The sequence below is a fragment of the Lepidochelys kempii genome, chromosome 1 (genome assembly GCF_965140265.1).
Source record: "Lepidochelys kempii isolate rLepKem1 chromosome 1, rLepKem1.hap2, whole genome shotgun sequence".
In the NCBI taxonomy this organism is placed as follows: Eukaryota; Metazoa; Chordata; order Testudines; family Cheloniidae; genus Lepidochelys; species Lepidochelys kempii.
This window is the reverse complement of record NC_133256.1, coordinates 87017404-87035351: the sequence shown is the minus strand read 5'-3', so window position 1 is coordinate 87035351 and position 17948 is coordinate 87017404.

Below are 17948 nucleotides of genomic sequence, written 5' to 3'. Positions count from 1 at the left end.
GTCTTAATTCCTATAGAATAGTTACATCTGCAGGATGATGTTAGAAGAATTAAGATTTTTGGAACGTCTTTTGCCAATTTCAGGTTTTTTAAAAGAATTGGTGGACTTACAAGTGAATTAAGGTGGTAGGAACTGAGCATTTTCCCCTTGTTGTACGGAACATAGGCCCTCTTGTGCTGATGTGGAAGCATAGACTTCCTCTTGGATTTACACTCTATTAACACTGGGAAAAAGAATGCTCTTTAATGCCCTTGATCAAGGTGTAACGTCCGATTTTTTAACTTATTCACCTGAACCAAAAGTTAAATGTTAACTTCTAGCGATGCTTCCTCTTATTTAATTATGTAGCGACTTTTCTCTGGCCTAGCATTGCTGATTTATTTAAGACATTTGTAAAATCAGCTGTTTTCTCATTGCTGACAGTGGCTTCAGCCAGAGTCATGGATACTTCAAAGACAAAGAGAAGCTGAAGCTGAAATTGAAAATGCAGTTTCCTGTTAAAAGCATACCGTAGGTTTTAGCATATTCAAGTTCCTAAGGCCTCTAGTCCAAGGCTTCTTAAATTAAAATAAATTAATTAAAAAGAAGATAGAAAAAACAAAACAATTTGCTTTTGTTTCCTTTGCTTTGGGGGAGTTGATATGACTAAGAAGTTCTAACCTATGACATTATGACCACATCCTGACATAAAATGGTTAGCTAGTTTGGTATCAATCAGATCACACCTTTTAAAAACATTTATATTAAAATAATAAATTACAGACAGAGAGATATTTTAAATCACCAGTGAAGGACTGTTCCATAAAACATAAGTCGTAATGACAAGTTTAGGTCTAACTCTGTCCAGATTAGCTTTATATATTTCAAACAATGAGACCTGTACCCTTAAGAAATAGTTCCACAGTCAAATGACTTAACTGTTAGGGTATTTATTTAGAATACTTAATAGTATATATCTTCAATTATTCTTAATTTTCAACCATTATTTCTAATTATCAGTGGTCTATTGGATAGAGCTCTGAAACTTGGTTCAATTCCTGTCTCAGCTATAAACTTTCTGCAAAATCTTGGCCGAATCACTTAATCTATTTTGTGCCATATTCTCTTCTGCACAGTACGGATACTACATCCCTATCTCATGGGGATATTGTGAAAATGAAATCAAATGTTTGTGAGGTGCTTATATACTACAGTGATGAGGGCCATATGAGTATCTAGGTAGACAGATACTCTGTACATTTCTCATAACTGATGTTTGAGCTCTTGAGATACAGTATATCCTTCTATTCATCATTTGTCTAAGTTATACATAAATGGGGCCCAGTCCTAAATGTATGAACAGAGGACCTAATTCATCATTGTTTTGCATCTACAATGATCATTTACACTCATGCAAAGTAAGCAGAATAGTGGGTACAAAACAATACCAATGCAAATCTTGTTTTGCCGCATTTTACATTGTTGTCACATTCACTTGGCAAAGGTGTAAATAAGCATACAAGTATAAGATAATGGAGACTCAGGACCTATGCCTAAAAGCTAGCAAAAGCTGTCCAACACCACCTTTCAGGATCAGAATCCCGAATGTCTCAGTCAGGGCATGGTGCAGAGGCAGAAATTGTTGCTCTGGTGGATGATCCTTTCTATCCACATACAAAGAAACTGCATTCATACGCATCTTAGTGGGCTTCTCTGGGGCATCTGATACCTTTTTATATTAAATACTCCTGTTCCATCTCCTACAGACTTTACGTTGAACTGAAACAACTAAAGTTCTTCCTCTCAGACCAAAGCCACAAGGCCATTATGGGCAACTTTTCCTCCAGCTTGAGAGACCCCCCCACATCAGTTTTGGAATCCCACAAGGTTCAATTTTCTCTCCTATATTATTCAACATTTATATGAAACTATTTTGAGTTGCTGCTGAGATGCACGGTGAAGTGCCAGCAGGGCATAGCTGGCACTTAGCTGTACATTTCCTCTATCTTCCGGCTTGCTTAGTGCCTTACTGGTTAAAGAGCACCTACTTAAAGCTGAGGCCTGCAAGACTGAGGTAATGGTGATGGGAAGATCACTTCAGGGGATTTACTTCCTGTATAACATCCCTCACTATTAGGCTTCTGTCCTGCTCTGTGGGTCTTTTGGACTCCTTAGTGCAACTGGACACCCAAAGAGCTGGGAAGCAGAAAATGCACATACTGATCTGTGAACGGCTGTAAGATATTGCCCATTCTGCAGACACATATTTGGCTATGATAATTCATGCATTTGTGATTTTCAGGCTTGATTATTGCTGCCCCTACCTAGAAATGAAGACACATGCATCCTGAAAAAACTCATACTGGCATAAAATACAGCAGCCTCTCTTCCCAGCAATTCTTATCTCCACAGATGTTTGACCCTGGTTGACTTTGCACTGAGCACTCATTAAATACAGAGTTTTATTAATGTCTTTGTCCTGATATTTACAGCCCTTCATGGAACTGGTAAATTAGCAAGATGAGAGATTGCCTCTCCTTCTTCAGCCATGACCTCCTCTGGCAGCTACATTCCATTGGATCTCTGAAGCTGTTGATAAATAGGGGAGACTTGCAAGTGCAGGAGACAAAATTTCAACAGGACTTGAAATAAGACAGTGGAATTAACTAGCCAGATAAGAATGTGTACTAACCTCACCACAGTCTGAATTAAATATACAATTTATCTCTTTGAATTGTGCTTTCCCTCAGTAAGGTCTTCTTAGTCACATACACAAACGATTAAAATCTAATCAGGCTTCTTACTCCTACCTTATGGGGAGGAGGGACTGGGAGAGATAGATAGAGAGATTTCTCTTTCTTTTTAATCTGGGGGAGTTCCTTTGATACAATGGTTCCAGTAGTTTAGATAGGTCCCAAGTTTTGACTTTCAAATTAAAGCCATTGTTCGTAGCTTTTTAAAATAAATTAATTAATTAATGAATAAAAGTGGGTATAATTTTTTGAAATGGAAATAGGATGTTTCTCACTCCCCTTCAACACATAAGCCTCTGAAGACATTTTGTTCCAAACTTTAAAAACAACAAAACAAAAACCCAGCCACCACAATGGAAAATCTCAGCCTAACGAGTGACTGTTTTAGATAATTACTATGAGATGAAATGGAACATTATATTGGCAAGGGTTTTTTAACTTTATAGGAGTTGCTGCAGGTGTGCTATAATTTTGAATTATTCCATTGTTAGCTCTTTCAAGACTTTGGAGTTTTACACTATATGGAACTAATTTAGATTTTTTTTAAAAAAACCTGTATAGTGTATGTTTTCCTAATTTGAATTTTGGCATGCACTCACATGTCTATCCTTCAGTACTTTACTATTATTTGGTTTACATGTGTTCTTTACGATAGTGAAGTTCAATAACAATTATTAAGCTGCCTTCCCTAGTTAAATATCAAATTTCCGGATACCAGTAACACATGGGAGTTATTTGGTGTTATGATCAAACTACTTATTTTTATTGATGCTATGATATTTATCTTCTCTTCTCACTATATTTAAGTTAAGGATGAACGTATTTCTCAATTTTGTATTAGCCTGACCCTAAAATGGTTTCCGAAATACCAGTGCCTGGCAATTTACCTTTCAGTTTATCATCTGCAGATGTGTTGGAGTTCAACAGGTTTCAGTGAGTCTCTTTGTAGCATGCCCCAAAAACTCATATTTTTGACTTTTTCTGCCTCAGATGGTGAATTTGAAAATATTCCCTAACTGCAGAAGGTTTTTGATCTCAGCTGCTCTTTCATTGCTGCTTTATTAACTATATTTTACTTGGTTTTGTAGCATGGATTTCTCATCTGTGTATCAGATTAACTACAGAGAGATTTTGAACCTTTTTTAAAGTAACCTACAATAAAAGCCTTTGAGCCTTCCACCAATCAAGTATCCCAACCAAAAACTTTAATCAGTAGAGAATGCAATTGCCTAACTCAGTGGTTCCCAAACTTGTTCCACCACTTGTGAAGGGAAAGCCCCTGGCGGGCCGGGACGGTTTAATTACCTTCCGCATCCACAGGTTCAGCCCTATCGCAGCTCCTAGTGGCCGCGGTTCGCTGCTCCAGGCCAATGGGAGCTGCTGGAAGTGGCACGGGCCGAGGGACATACTGGCCACCACTTCCAGCAGCTCCCATTGGCCTGGAACATGTGAACTGCGGCCACCAGGAGCCGCGATCGGCCGAACCTGTGGACGTGGCAAGTAAACAAACCGGCCAGCCCGCCAGGGGCTTTCCCTGCACAAGCAGTGGAACAAGTTTGGGAACCACTGGCCTAACTCTTAAATGAGTCAGTAAACTCTAAGCAAGTAACACCCCTACTTACATCTCTGCACTGGCTTCCTAGTCAATACTGGGTGCAATTTAAGGAGAAAGAACTGCATAATCTGGGATCCAGTTATTTTACTAATTGTCTTTGGCCTTATAGTCTAACTTGACACTTAAGTTGAGATGCGATGGTCATGATGTCAGTTACCTAGGTAAGACTCTCTGGGGCCAAAGGTAGGGCTTCACCAGTTGAAAGCCTTCATCTTTGTAATTTCCTCCCCTTGGTGGTCCACCAGAGACAAATCTGGTGAGTCTCAGAGTATCATAAAAGACCTATTTCTCTTGTTTAACCTTTAGTTGATTGATCTGAATTAGTTTGGATTTTGTCAGGTTTCAGAGTAGCAGCTGTGTTACTCTGTATCCGCACAAAGAAAAGGAGGACTTGTGGCACCTTAGAGACTAACAAATTTATCTGAGCATCAGCTTTCATGAGCTACAGCTCACTTCATCAGATGCCGATGAAGTGAGCTGTAGCTCACGAAAGCTTATGCTCAAATAAATTTGTTAGTCTCTAAGGTGCCACAAGTCCTCCTTTTCTTTTTTTGGATTTTGCGTGCGTGTTTGTAGCTTTGTTTGGTTTCTATTCTGGTTTGCTTACTAATTTAGACTGGTTTACATTTTTTATTTTACTTTTGTTTTAGAATTTAATTCAATAAGTAAAACAAAATCTCTCTATATAAACACGTACGAGGCCTACATCTGGGCTGAATTACACTCTGTGCAAATCCTGAAAGAGAGAGTGGTATAAATCAGTGCAGATTTTGACCTTCTGGGCCAGATTCTCCATTTGTTACACCAAACTGATACCATTGAGCACTCACACATCCTATTGCTGACAATGGAAGCTGCAGGTGTCCTATACTTTTGAAAATCAAGCGACTTTGACTTAGCTGGGTTTATGACCCTAACTTTAAGCACCCTGGTGGCCTTATGGATTCTAACATTTCTTAAATTTACACTGAAGCCCCTTTCATTTCTAATAAGAGGAAAAGAATTTGTTTATTCCCAACACCCTTATCAGATAAAGTAACGTCCTCAAGGCACCTGACTCCTGTGCTTTAAATAACTTCAGTGTTTTTAACTAAGAAAACATCGCTCCTTCTTTAATGACAATGGTTTCAATGCCTCATTAGTCAGGGAGAGCAGAGATGGATTGGGGACTCCCCTATTCCTAGCAGGAATGAAGAATCTCTTGGTTGCAGTACAGAAAACACTAGACTATAATGTCTGTTAGTAGAGGTTTATTTTTTACTTATATATAATATTGCATTCAACATCCTGCTCATAAAGAATGGTGCCCTTATTGCTGTTCACATCTACTTCTATACCATCAGTGACAAACTGTGCTCTTGTGTATGCTTTTGTAAATCCAGAACTCGTCCACGCATTTCAATAGAATTACTCCAGATTTACACTAGTGTAATTAAGATCAGAATTCAATCCTCCATTTCAAGTAAAATATTTTTTCCTGATTTTCCACTTTCTCTTTCTGCTATGATGGGTCACATGAAAAATAAGGATCTATGTCACTAATAGCTTCTGTAATCCACAAGCAGAAGGAAAGAGAGCTCTATCTACAGGTTAAACTGCTAACAGCAGTAACAAATATGAACTCTGGATCTCTTTTGACATCACATAGTATGAGATCCTGTTTTGTTTTGTTTTTTTTAAAGAAAGATTGATTTAATGAAACTGAAAGTCTCTGAAATACTTTCAGTAACAGAATTATGAACAATGAAGGACAAAAGAACTGATTTATTTGAAGTTCCCAGGAATATCAATGTCATTTCCATGATGCAACATAGGCAGTAAAATATAGTCTAAACCAGGGAGTAGCCTAGGGGCCCATGATTAATCCACCCCTGAATGTGGAGGTGACATAGCTTGACAAAGCCAAGCCTACTATAAGGCAAAGAAGGAATTTTAAACAGATAATGATTCTGAAGAACTAAAGCAGGGCTGGACATAGATATGTGAATGTGGCCTTGAACAGAGGTAAAAAGGTCTCTGAACTTTGAAGGCCTTATTCTCTCAGTGCCTGTTCCCTCAGAATCCACTTCTATCCTCCCCTACCTGCTGATTCACCACAATCATCCTCCATCAGCACAACTTGAAGGGTGAACTTGAAGACCCAACATTTCCTCTGATCATAGATGGCAGTGTCCAGACACCCTCTTCATCAGGGTGAGGACAAGAGATATGATTCCCCCTTCCCAAGCTGCCAAATCCCCTTACCCAAAGTGTAGGAAATAGTCTACAGGCCTCTGTTTCAGACTTCCAACCATTTTATTTTATACCAGGTCCCTCAAATTGTCGAGCCTTTCCTGAAATAAATGTAAATGGTTTATAGAATTCAAACCTATACACATTAAATTTTATTTATTCACATACATTTATAAATTTATTAAAAAAGGGCATCTATCTGTATACACTAGGTGTGCTTGACATAACTTAAAAATACATCCTGCTATAGCAATTGAAAATAACCCACACAAATTCCCCCATGCCACCCCACCTCTTTTAAATGCTTGTGGAAGGGGCTGAGCATTGCAAGGTGCCCTGAAATTCATCAAGTCATTTTAACTACACAAACAAAAAAAGACACAAAACACTACTCCAAGCAGAGAAGCCCAATATGGGAAAAGTTCTAGAGACTCCATTAAGTCCACTAAGGACTTAGCCATTGCTATCCATTTTAACTGGAAGGAGCTCAGATACTACAGTGATGCACAGCAGTATAAAACTTTAAGTCAGACAGAGCACAGCAGATCCAGTCTATTCACACCCTGGGGTGGGTTTTTAAAGGTATTACAAGCTTCTTTAACTGTTGGCATAGAAGTAAGACAAGTTGGAGTGGTGGAGGAGAGTGAAACCCATCTTTCATTTGCAAGTGGGGAAGAAACTTTCCTAATCTGTAATATGGAAAAATTCTGTTATGTCTGTGGCTGATCTGTGCCTGACATCTATGTTGTTTTATCCTCCCACTGTAGTGTAATATTCTGTTTTTAGTTAAAGGCTTCTCCTGAGAATGAAAAACTGACCAACTCCTCCACAAGCCATCACATATATTCTCCTGTTGGTTAATGATGAGGACTTGATGTCTGCAAGGAAAGCAGGATCAGCCTCTTACATGGTAAATCAGAAAACTGAAAAATATTATAGGATAGAGCAGGTTTAAGCCTTCCTTTTTATGAAGAGACAACTCACTCTCAAGGAGAGTGCTGTCAAAAAAAACACCTCATTTAACTATGGCTTTAGGTTAGACGATAAAAGGTTGATTCTTTATCTACTAAGCCATGAACTCTCCTTAGACCATCTGTTTGCCTTTGAATTTGTGGGAAGAAGATATGATGGAAAAACAAAAAGTAAACAGCAATAAATGCACAGCCTTCACCTAAGCCCTGAAAGGCATTATGGGGCACGCTCTTATGTCTGAGCCTGCCTTTGCTATTATCACAAAGCACAGTCAGCTGGAAAGAATCGCACTTTGGCCACATCAGTAAGGCAGATTCTGGAAATAAGATTTTTCTTTAAATTTACTGGTATTTGCTAACCACTAGGACTCAAGGTTAATTTCCAAAAGTGATGATACAAAAAGGACAACCTAGTATAATATAAGATGCTTAAGAAATGCTGCTATGTAATTTTCTCAGTACTTCATTCTACACAGTACGTTTCAAATAGAGATGTTACAGGTTAGTTAAAAAACTTACCTCAAATAAAGACTGTTGCTTCACATTACTGACATACAACATAACTACCTCTGACAGCTTGCGAAACATTCAGCAGGGCCATCAACATTTGGGTCTGTCACACAGATGCACACTTTGACACACCATTTCCTATTTCCACTTTATTATTGACTGCTTCTGTGTTTAAAAAAGACCCTGTGGGCACCGCTGTCAGGAACAGCAAAAAGCAATGTTTAAAAATGAATCAAAATTGGAAGAAACTAACAGAGAAAAAATAATTGTAAAGGACATTGAATCCACCCTTTCAGACCACAGAGAGTCCCTCCTGAGGACACCGGTTTATATTAACACTGATGTCCAGTCTCAACAAAGCAATGCAAACTCATCAGTCATAGAAATCTTATAAGAGAATCTGACTCACAGGGTCATATTTCAACTAGCTGATTTAAGAGTGAGTTTCACACTTTCTGCCCATTAACAGAATTCCAATGAAGCCAATGGGAGAACACTGATTTACACCAGCTGAGGATCTAGTCCCGACAGTGTTTATTTACCTGATCACATACAGTTATCTCTGTTGCCTCATTCAATGTGCAATCTAGAAAGAACACTTCAATGCAGACTTTCTGAAGGGGGTAAGGGCTAAGTAAGTAATATTGAAGAGTGAGGAACCAATTTACACCATTTTCTTTGTTTCTTTTTTCTGCTATTGAAGTCCCAGGAAATATGCCAGTTTGGTGCCAACTGACGTTCTGACCCGGTATTCTAATGTAATGTATTGTAATAATTACACACAAAGGGGCAGAGTAAATTTTAGAGGTGTAATTTTAAGTTTGATATTTCTGGACTTTTGAGCACTTAAATTTGCAGCCTTAGCACCAAGTTCTACTCTCGGTCACACCAACAATTCCACTGCCTTCGCTGGTGTAACAGAGCAGTATCTAGGCCTTCATATTCTCCTTTTGTAGATTATTTGGAGGAGACTTATTCTGAGCAGCAGTTAATTTGATTTGTTTTACTCCTGCTCAGACATTACCTAGAAATATTTCTCAATGGAGAATGACTGCTCTCTGCAGTGACACCCGATAATACTGTCCATCAGACCCTCTCTCAGGATTATCTGAAAGTTTAGAAACACACCACAGTGGTCATGCCCCATTGGAAAGGGTTAAGAAGAATAGAAATTAAGCTCTCACTACCAACCCCAGCAGCCAAGTGAAGGAGGAAGTAGGTTAAGAAGGAAAGTCCCCTCCCCCACACACACACCTTGATCCAGCAGTAAGGAGGAGGTAAAGTAGAATCAAATGGCCTTTTCTTGCTTCTAGGAGGAAAAGGAGGGGGAGGAGACGTGATTATCATCCTACCTGAACTAGGGAAAAGTCAGAAGGCCTATCCCAGCACTCACAGGGAAAGAGTTGAGTGCTTTTGTGCTCCAACACTCCACATTACAGCTAATGTTTTTTGTTGTTGTTTTTTTCTGAGACAGGGCAGGACGCAATGGGGAAGCAGTCACAAACAAAGGAAAGTAAATTAAAGATTGTAGTTTCATCTATTATTCATGTTCAAAATTCCTTCAACATAAACCTCTGCTTTGAATGTTTCCCTAGACGTTCTCCTAGTAGCTGTGGGATTATCCATCTGCCATAGAACAGAGTGCTAATGTGTGCGCAAAATCCAGTGTGGTGTAAAAATGTTAGTGCAGAATTAAAGTCGAGAGTGCTACAGGATATTTGGGGACCTGGTTAGAAGCAAAATAATATATAAACATTGTAAGATAGAAAAGGGTTAATTTAACTTAGTTTAATTTTTAAAAATATGTTCTGTAGTTTGTGTGTAAAGTGAAGGGGTTTTGCAGCAGTCATACAAAGTCCTTGAAAGAATATGACTTAGCTGGAAAAGTTGGATCTGAACGGTAACTGATAAAAAGTAGTCCCAATTATTCGGGTTAGGCAATAATAAAGGATTGTGTGTGTGGAACCAGCAATGACCCCCCCAGACCAGCCCAAATCTAATAGTTAGTAACAAGCGATGGCATTACTTGTTTATTAAAAATTACAAAAAGATGAACGCTTGAAAGTTTCATTGCTAATACCTGTCTCACCAAGCTGCAGCCAACCGATATGGCACCCCTGGGATTAGCCCTTTTATAAATATTTTAATCAACTGCTTATAAATGTTTTGTTACTATTTGGATGTAGTAAATTGATTATTATTTAGTCTTTTTAGACATATTTACAGCAATTGTAGAAATGCCATTTGACCTGTAGATTTAACAAAGAAATTTACGGTTACATTGGGGTTGTGGTAGTATCCTATATTATTAATAATAGTTCCAACAGCTTCCAGGTCCAAAAAGTGAAAAAAACACCAACAGTAACTATTATCTGGGGTAGTTAACAATTCTTACATGTGACTGGAAATGGTTTGCTGATTGCTAGGGTGGTATTGACAACTCCTAAGGCAAAAGGCCAAGCTATTTATTTTACTTTATTTATATTTTTTAAGTGGGTACAGTTAGGTTTCTAAGTCACTATTAAGGCACCTAAATAAAAGAAGCATATCTTCAAAGATTTCCTATATCTCTAATTCCCATTAACCTCAGTGGGGTTTGTGAGTACTCAGCACCTCCAAAAAATCAGATCACTTTTACTTAAGTCCTTACCAATAGATTTAGGGACATAACTTTAAGCACCCAGCTTTGAAAATATTGTTCTAGATGTATTTCTCTAAATCCAAGATTCAAAAACACGAGGCCAGATTCCTGTGCCCATTCAGCTGGGAAAGCTTATCCATGAACATTGATTTCTCTGTATGTATGATTGGTTACAGAAGCACTTCTTGATGTGGTTTTGTTTTGTTACTGTTATCTGTCTGTTCTCTTGGAAATGAAGGTAGCAGAGAGCAGCAGCAGTAACAGAATAACTAGGGCATCATCAGTCATGGGGAAAAGGGGCAGTTCACTATTTTCTAGGCCTCTTGTCCCAAGCAGCATATTAGTCCTAAATTACAAACCAGAGATCCTGGATTCTTCCTCCCACTCCTCTTAACTGTTTTTTTTTTTCTCCATTGCCTCTCTCCAGCATCCAATGTATTGTGTTATATTCTTTTGATTCCATTCTGCTCCCACATTTACAAGGGACATACCAGAGATTTACACCAAAACCTTTTAACTGAACTATCTGTAAGCAGGGGAATAGTCCCACTATTGTGGGGAACTTTCCTGGCTTCTGCACTACCCCGGTGAAGTAGGCTAGCGAAAGGATCTGAGTCCTCGCTCCCACTTCCTTTACCCAGTGGCCTCCCTGCCCTTGAGGACTCCCCTTCCACTCTCCTGTCTGGCAGAGTCCTTGTAACCCCAACAAGGTTGGGCCCAGGATTCCTGGGGGGCTCGACCCCCAACCCTGCTGTGGTCACCTAGCACAGGGGCTAGGGTGTCCCCACTCTGGGGGGTACTCTCTCTGCACTGGGCACTTCTCTGACCCACTGGCTATTACATACAAGTTAAAGGAAATGCAAGTTATTTAATCAACAATTAATTTTAAAAAGAATAAGGGAAAATGGGAAAGTTTAAAGGAAACACATCAACCCGCTCTGTGGCAGGGAACATCACAAACAGTGTCTCTGGAATGTCAGGGCAGTTCACAGTCTGTTCCTTGTAAGTCTCAGGCCTTCTTCTCAGGCCCTGGCTGGGCTGCAGGGATGCTGTGGGTTGGACACTTGCTCTGGTGGTGGCCACATGCTCTCAGGCTGTAAGTGGTAGGACCCTTCTGCTCAGTATCGCCCCTGCCCTGTCGGGGTTATGATCCAAGCCTGGCCTGCAGAGCCCCTTGGCTGAGGCGTCTCCCTGTACTGGGCCCGCTGCCCAGGGTCCCCCTCGATCTACCCAGCTGCTCACCACACCCAGCTCCGGACTGCTCCAGCCCCAGCTCCACCACTCTGTCGCTGCGCTGCTGCTGCTCTGCCTCCAGCTCCCTGGGCTGCTTCTTTGGCCCCTCTGGTTGCTGCAGCTCTGCTCCCCCAGGACAGGTCTGCTCTGCAGGCTGCTTCTGTGACTCTGCTCCCAGCACTGACCTGCTTCCTGGGCTGCTTTTCTGGCCCCTCTGGCTCTGGTTGCTGCAGCTCTGCTTCCAGGACAGGGTCTGCTCTCTTTGGGCTGTGCCTCTGGCCTTGGGGCTGCAGCTCTGCTCCCAGGACAGGGTCTGCTCTCTCTGGATCTGGCACAGCTCTACTCCCCAGCTTAGCTTGGGACCCTGCTTTCTCCTTAGCTCGGCCCCACTCTGTCTGACCTAGGCAAATCAAGCTCACATGGAGGACGGGACATCCCTGGCCTCCTGAATCCCTGATTAGCCTGCCTGCCCTGTCATTCAGGCTGACTTGGAGCATTGGCCTCTCCCCATTGTTCCTGGGGGCTGTCAGTCTCAGGGTCCTGATTCCCCATCGACCCTTCCCCCTTTTTAGTACTGGGAGCTAGCCAACCAAAACACCCCCACTGAATGTTAGTATGGGGGCAACAGTCCCCTTACATATTGAATATGTTGGGGAAAATTTAATTTTTTCTCAGTTAGATAGGGATCAGTTAGGGATTTTGGCACCCAAGATAGCATGGGAAGCTTTTTGGGGGGTTGGAACCCAGGAAGTAGTTGAGGTTTTAGGAGATATGATACATCCTTCTCTCCTTCCACATTTTGGGCAAGTAGCTCTGATGAGATGGAGCTCTGAATGCCTCATTCTCAACACCACTAATCCTCAATAGCAATTATCTGTCTCCCTGCTCCCCATCCCAAATACCTGCTAGTACAATCAACAACAAGACAGTATAATTGCTGAATGTTTCTGCTGACATAATCAGCAGTGACAGCGCTAACTATGTGGAAATGTAATTGTCATTGGGCTTGAGAGCCCACATGAAGTTGAGAAAAGTAAGAGCAGTTTACACATCTTTAGAGCTATTATTCCAGGCTGCCTATTGAGTCAGACATCACCACATCATTTGCATCTGGTTCATGCTTTGAAAACTGATTTAAAAAAAAAGTTTAGATTCTAGAGCCCCTCTATATGGCAAATGTTTAATCCTTCCCCCCAGAAAGAAAGTATGCATCTAGTTGAATAGCCACATAATTGCATTATACACAGGGGCCCTTGTAATTGTAATTTCTTAGAGGCAATAAGTCTAGTTAGTCATTTGGAGATGAGTAAGTTGTCAGGGTAAGAGAGATGTGGTAAGGATAGCAGAGAAGGAAACTTGTGACTTTTTTGCTGCTGTGTAAAAGAACCCAACACTGGAGAACTGTCAATGCGGAGTGAATTATCTTGTTTACTCACATACAACCTGCTAATCAAGGTATACAGCAAAGGGCAGGTTAGTAACGGGGGTCTTACCATAATACAGTACTATCGCAGTACGTTTACATATATTTGTATGTTCTCATGTGATAGGACAGGCTGGGGAAAGCCTGGGCTGGTCACAGGGATACACATTATTCCCCTATGCACCCTAATTCCACTGTCCCTGTGCCACAGCAGGGATCTTCCTGGGACAGCTGTGACCAGGAGGGTCCCTGACAGCGTGATACCAGTGGAGCTACATCATCACAGGGCCAGAGCTTTGGTGGAGGTATAAGGTCTCCATACAGAGACCCTGTTTCCTCTCTCCACCTCTCAGATCTGCATATTTTCTGCTCCCAACACGTGCAGGGGGCAGAGGGGCTAGGGGAGCTCAGTGGAAGCAAGCTCATAAATCAGAGTATTTTAACTCTTTTAATTTCTACTGAAGTAATACAACATGACAGGTAGTAAATTTCTAGGCAACTGCCACATGCCCCAGGTGCTGTTCTGAGGCATAAAAACCAAGTGCACTCAGAAATTCACTGGCACTAACCATGGTCTTCTGTATTTCTCCCTGACCCCAACATTAATGTTGCACCTGTTTCTCCCCTCTTCCCCAGTATATATACAACTGTCACTTCTCTAGGTGGGACCCTTTGGTCCCTGACATGACATCAAAACCCCATCTATGTCAGGAATGGACATGGCCCTCCTTACTGTACTATCTGAATAACTCATTTTTAAAAATACATTTATATCCTCCAAGAGAAAAGTACAGTAGAACCTCAGAGTAAGAAACATCAGAATTACAGACTGACCTGTCAACCACACACCTTATTTGGAACTGGAAGTACAATCAGGCAACAGCAGAAACAAAAAAAGCAAATACAGTACTTTGTTAAATGTAAACTAATAAAAAATAAATGGAGAGTTTTAAAAATAAGATCTGAAAAGGTAAGGAAACTGTTTCTGTGCTTGTTTCATTGAAATTAAGATGGGTAAAAGCAGCATTTTTCTTCTGCATAATAAAGTTTTAAAGCTGTATTAAGTCAATATTCAGTTGTAACCTTTCGAAAGAATAGCCATAACATTTTGTTCAGAGTCATGGACATTTCAGAGTTATGAACAACCTCCATTCCTGAGGTGTTCATAACTCTGAGGTTCTACTGTACTGTTAACTCCATTTTACAGATGAGGAATGGAAGCAGAGGGATGAAATGATTTAGCCAAGGTCACACAGAGAATCTCTATTAGAACAGGGAATTGAAACTGGATTTATGGAGTCCCAGGCTAACCCCCCAATCACTTGATCTCTCTTCCGCTCTGGGTAGGTCTACATTTATGGTGGCACACAGAGTACACAAACTGCACACCCAGCTAGCATGGGTATAAATGCAGAGTAGATAGTAAGGCATTGCTTAGGTGAGTAGAGTAGCCTGTTTACATGCCCAAGCAGTGCCTCCAACATTTATGCTGCTATTTTGATGTAGTGTACTGTCATTGCTAGAGTCTTTCCCTGCTTCAGAGAAAAGGCTCCAGGAGCTCCCCCTCCACCAGAGCCTTTCCCCACTGCCTCCCACCTGCCAGAACCTATCACAGCCATGTGTAGCTACACACCTCAGCGAGTATGGACACAGTCTGCCTTTCACTGTGGTACGTAGCTATACTTACCCTATATGCCAATGCAAGTGTAGACAAAGTCTCTGATGCTAGTCTTGGACCTGAGATAATTTAAAGATGATCAGCTAGATATCAAATTCCCCACCTGCTAACCCACCTGTTTTCTTCAAAATCACATACCCACAGCTCAAAAGAATCTCTAGGTGCCCCAGCTCCTTCAGTGGAACATTCATGGAGTGTCAGCAAGGGGCAGCCCTCACCGTGGCCCTTCCACTGGAAGCTGAGATACTCATATTGTGATTGTAGTCACTTCCATTTCTTCACTTGGTAGTACATTTGTTTTATGAATCCCTGCATACTAATCACACCTTAAGGATTTTTGCTGTCAGTATCTCTTATGTTCTAAAGCTATGCATTCATTATTATAATCTGCACAATTCCTTTTACTTCATTTACTTTCTGTGTGTTTTTGACTGTTTTTATGTTATCCATGGATGCTGTAAATGTGTGGATTATAAAAGATGTTCCCATTCATACAGAATTATCAATATTCATTTACCCCTCAAATAACAAATATTTTAATAATGGCATTATTTTTCTAAATCATCTGACTTGCAACTTTAGAGGTGGGTGAATTATTTGCAGCAAATCGATTAATTTAGCCCTTCTGTTCTGGGTGCAAATTATCCATAAACAGAGATTGATTTTTTATGAGTTTACTCATTCTTCAAAGTTGTTTGATCACATTAAGCGAACACCCAATCAGGATGATGGCCAGAAATACATAAGAAAATAGTATGTTTGCACTAAAAGGCTCACAACCAAATCTCTGATCCTGTAAGCTCTTCCATCCAAACACACCTCTGTACTCACACAAAATTACATTGATTTCAATTTTGTGAAACTTGCAGAAGGCTCAGAGCCTAATTTAAGACAAGTAAAAGTATGCATAATCCAAAATAGCATGAAACTCAAGGAGGGAAAAATAAGGAAAATAAATAAATAAAACATACATTATTGAAGGTTAGCGATGAACATAACTTGTCTGAGGATCAAAAAAGTGCTTCTCTTAAATATTTTTTTTTCTTTAATGTGCATTACATTTTTGGTTATTTCCAAAATGGTGAATTGGATTTTTTTTCATTGCATATGACACATGAAAATAAAGGAAATAGTTCCACGAGTTTTCTATAAGATACTGAAAAAAAGCCTTTGATCCACCTATTCCCTGTGTTAGTGGGTTAGTTAAGACACTAAATTTGTCTCAAAAGATTTAATTGGTTGAATCCATGCTGATTCTTGTCTAACATCATTTCTTCCCTCTAAGTACCATACTCAGCTCATCCCCCATCACTGATAAGGAGGCCTGTCAAGATTCCTGCACCAGAGACTCTGCATAAAAGTTTTGGTTTCTTTTTCTTTCCACTCCCCTATTTATCAAGTCAGCCCTCTCTCAAACTAGAAATCAGAGGTTGTACATTTGATCCCAGCATTTGCTTCCTCTGTTATGGTCTATTTTGTCTTGGTTTTAAAAGTTACCTTCTTCTGGATTCTATCTCATCAAGCAGCTATATCTGAATCCAAAATAGATGACATGCTATTTAAAATAGCCTCCCGTTACTTTTAAAGGGATTATATCTGATTATGTACTTAAATGGCATCCCCACCTACCCACAAATAGATTTCTAAATCTGCAGAGGTCTCACGATAGGGGTCTGAGGATCAGGGGTCAAAGATGGTACGATGGAGGTGCCTAAATGAAGGCAGAAGAAGAACAGTGTTGCAGAGAGTCCCTTTAAGACAATAAAGCCCAATGCTTTTTATGTGAATTTTGAAACAGGAGAAATGGAACAATGGAACACAACAATGGAAAAAAATTGTGAACAGAAGGGAGGCTGCCATTGACCTGACACTGCCTTTATTATCTGCAAACATATTGGGAAGAAAAATATTAAAAACCTTCAGAAAAAAACAACAACCCTGATCAATAAAAAAGTAACACTGGATTCTGTGGTAATGGTTTATATGGTTAATGCTAATAATTCACTAACATTCAACATATATGAAAACAGAGGAGGGAAATTACTTCAATCAGAGGGCAAAAAGGAAGTGCATCCAAACCAGACAATTTCAAGTCAGCTGATTGAACCTGAATTTTGAGAATTGGGTTAGTTTGATACTCAGTATCACTATGGGCCTGATACTGACCCCATTGAAGCCAATGGAAGTCTCACCATTAATTTCAGTGAAAGGAGGATTGGACCATATTACTTTTTTCCATATGGAAACAAAACAAAACAAAAACAGCTATATGCTTTCATCCTAAATGACAACAAAGCAAGAATGACACAAATTAAGTTTCCATGACCATTTTGAATGCTGAGGGTCTAACTAATCTCCATCTGTGGGGGCAGAAGGAATTTTCTCCCAGGTCAAACTGACAGGGACCTTAAAGTTTTTTTTTTTTGCCTTCCTCTGCAGGATACCATTGGGTCACTTGCTGTCTTTCAATTAATAGTTTCCCTAAACATTGCAGGGGCCTTGGGCATTGGTACACTTTGCTCCTTCCTATTGTCTCCCTGTGGTCTAATTTTGGTTGTTGGGTTTAGTGTGTGGGTGCTGGTAGCCTGTTACGTACAGGAAGAGTTCAGACTAGATTTGGTGGTCCCTTCTGGCCTTAAAGATCTATGACTTTACTATGCCTTGCATAAGTGGCAGCTGCTCTGTAGACAAGCATAGTCACTCAAAATTTAAGGTGTAGTACAGAGATTGTAAATGTAACAATATTTTATATGCCACACTTATGAAAATCAACTGCAGGGAAACAACTGTGAAAAGCCTACAGTCTTGGAAGTTCCTGGTTTGGGTGGGGGGGTGGAGAGGGGAATGAGTTCTATGCTTCCCTGTGACAAGCCAAAATTAGTCCATGCTTCAGCATCCCATTCTGAAAGCACA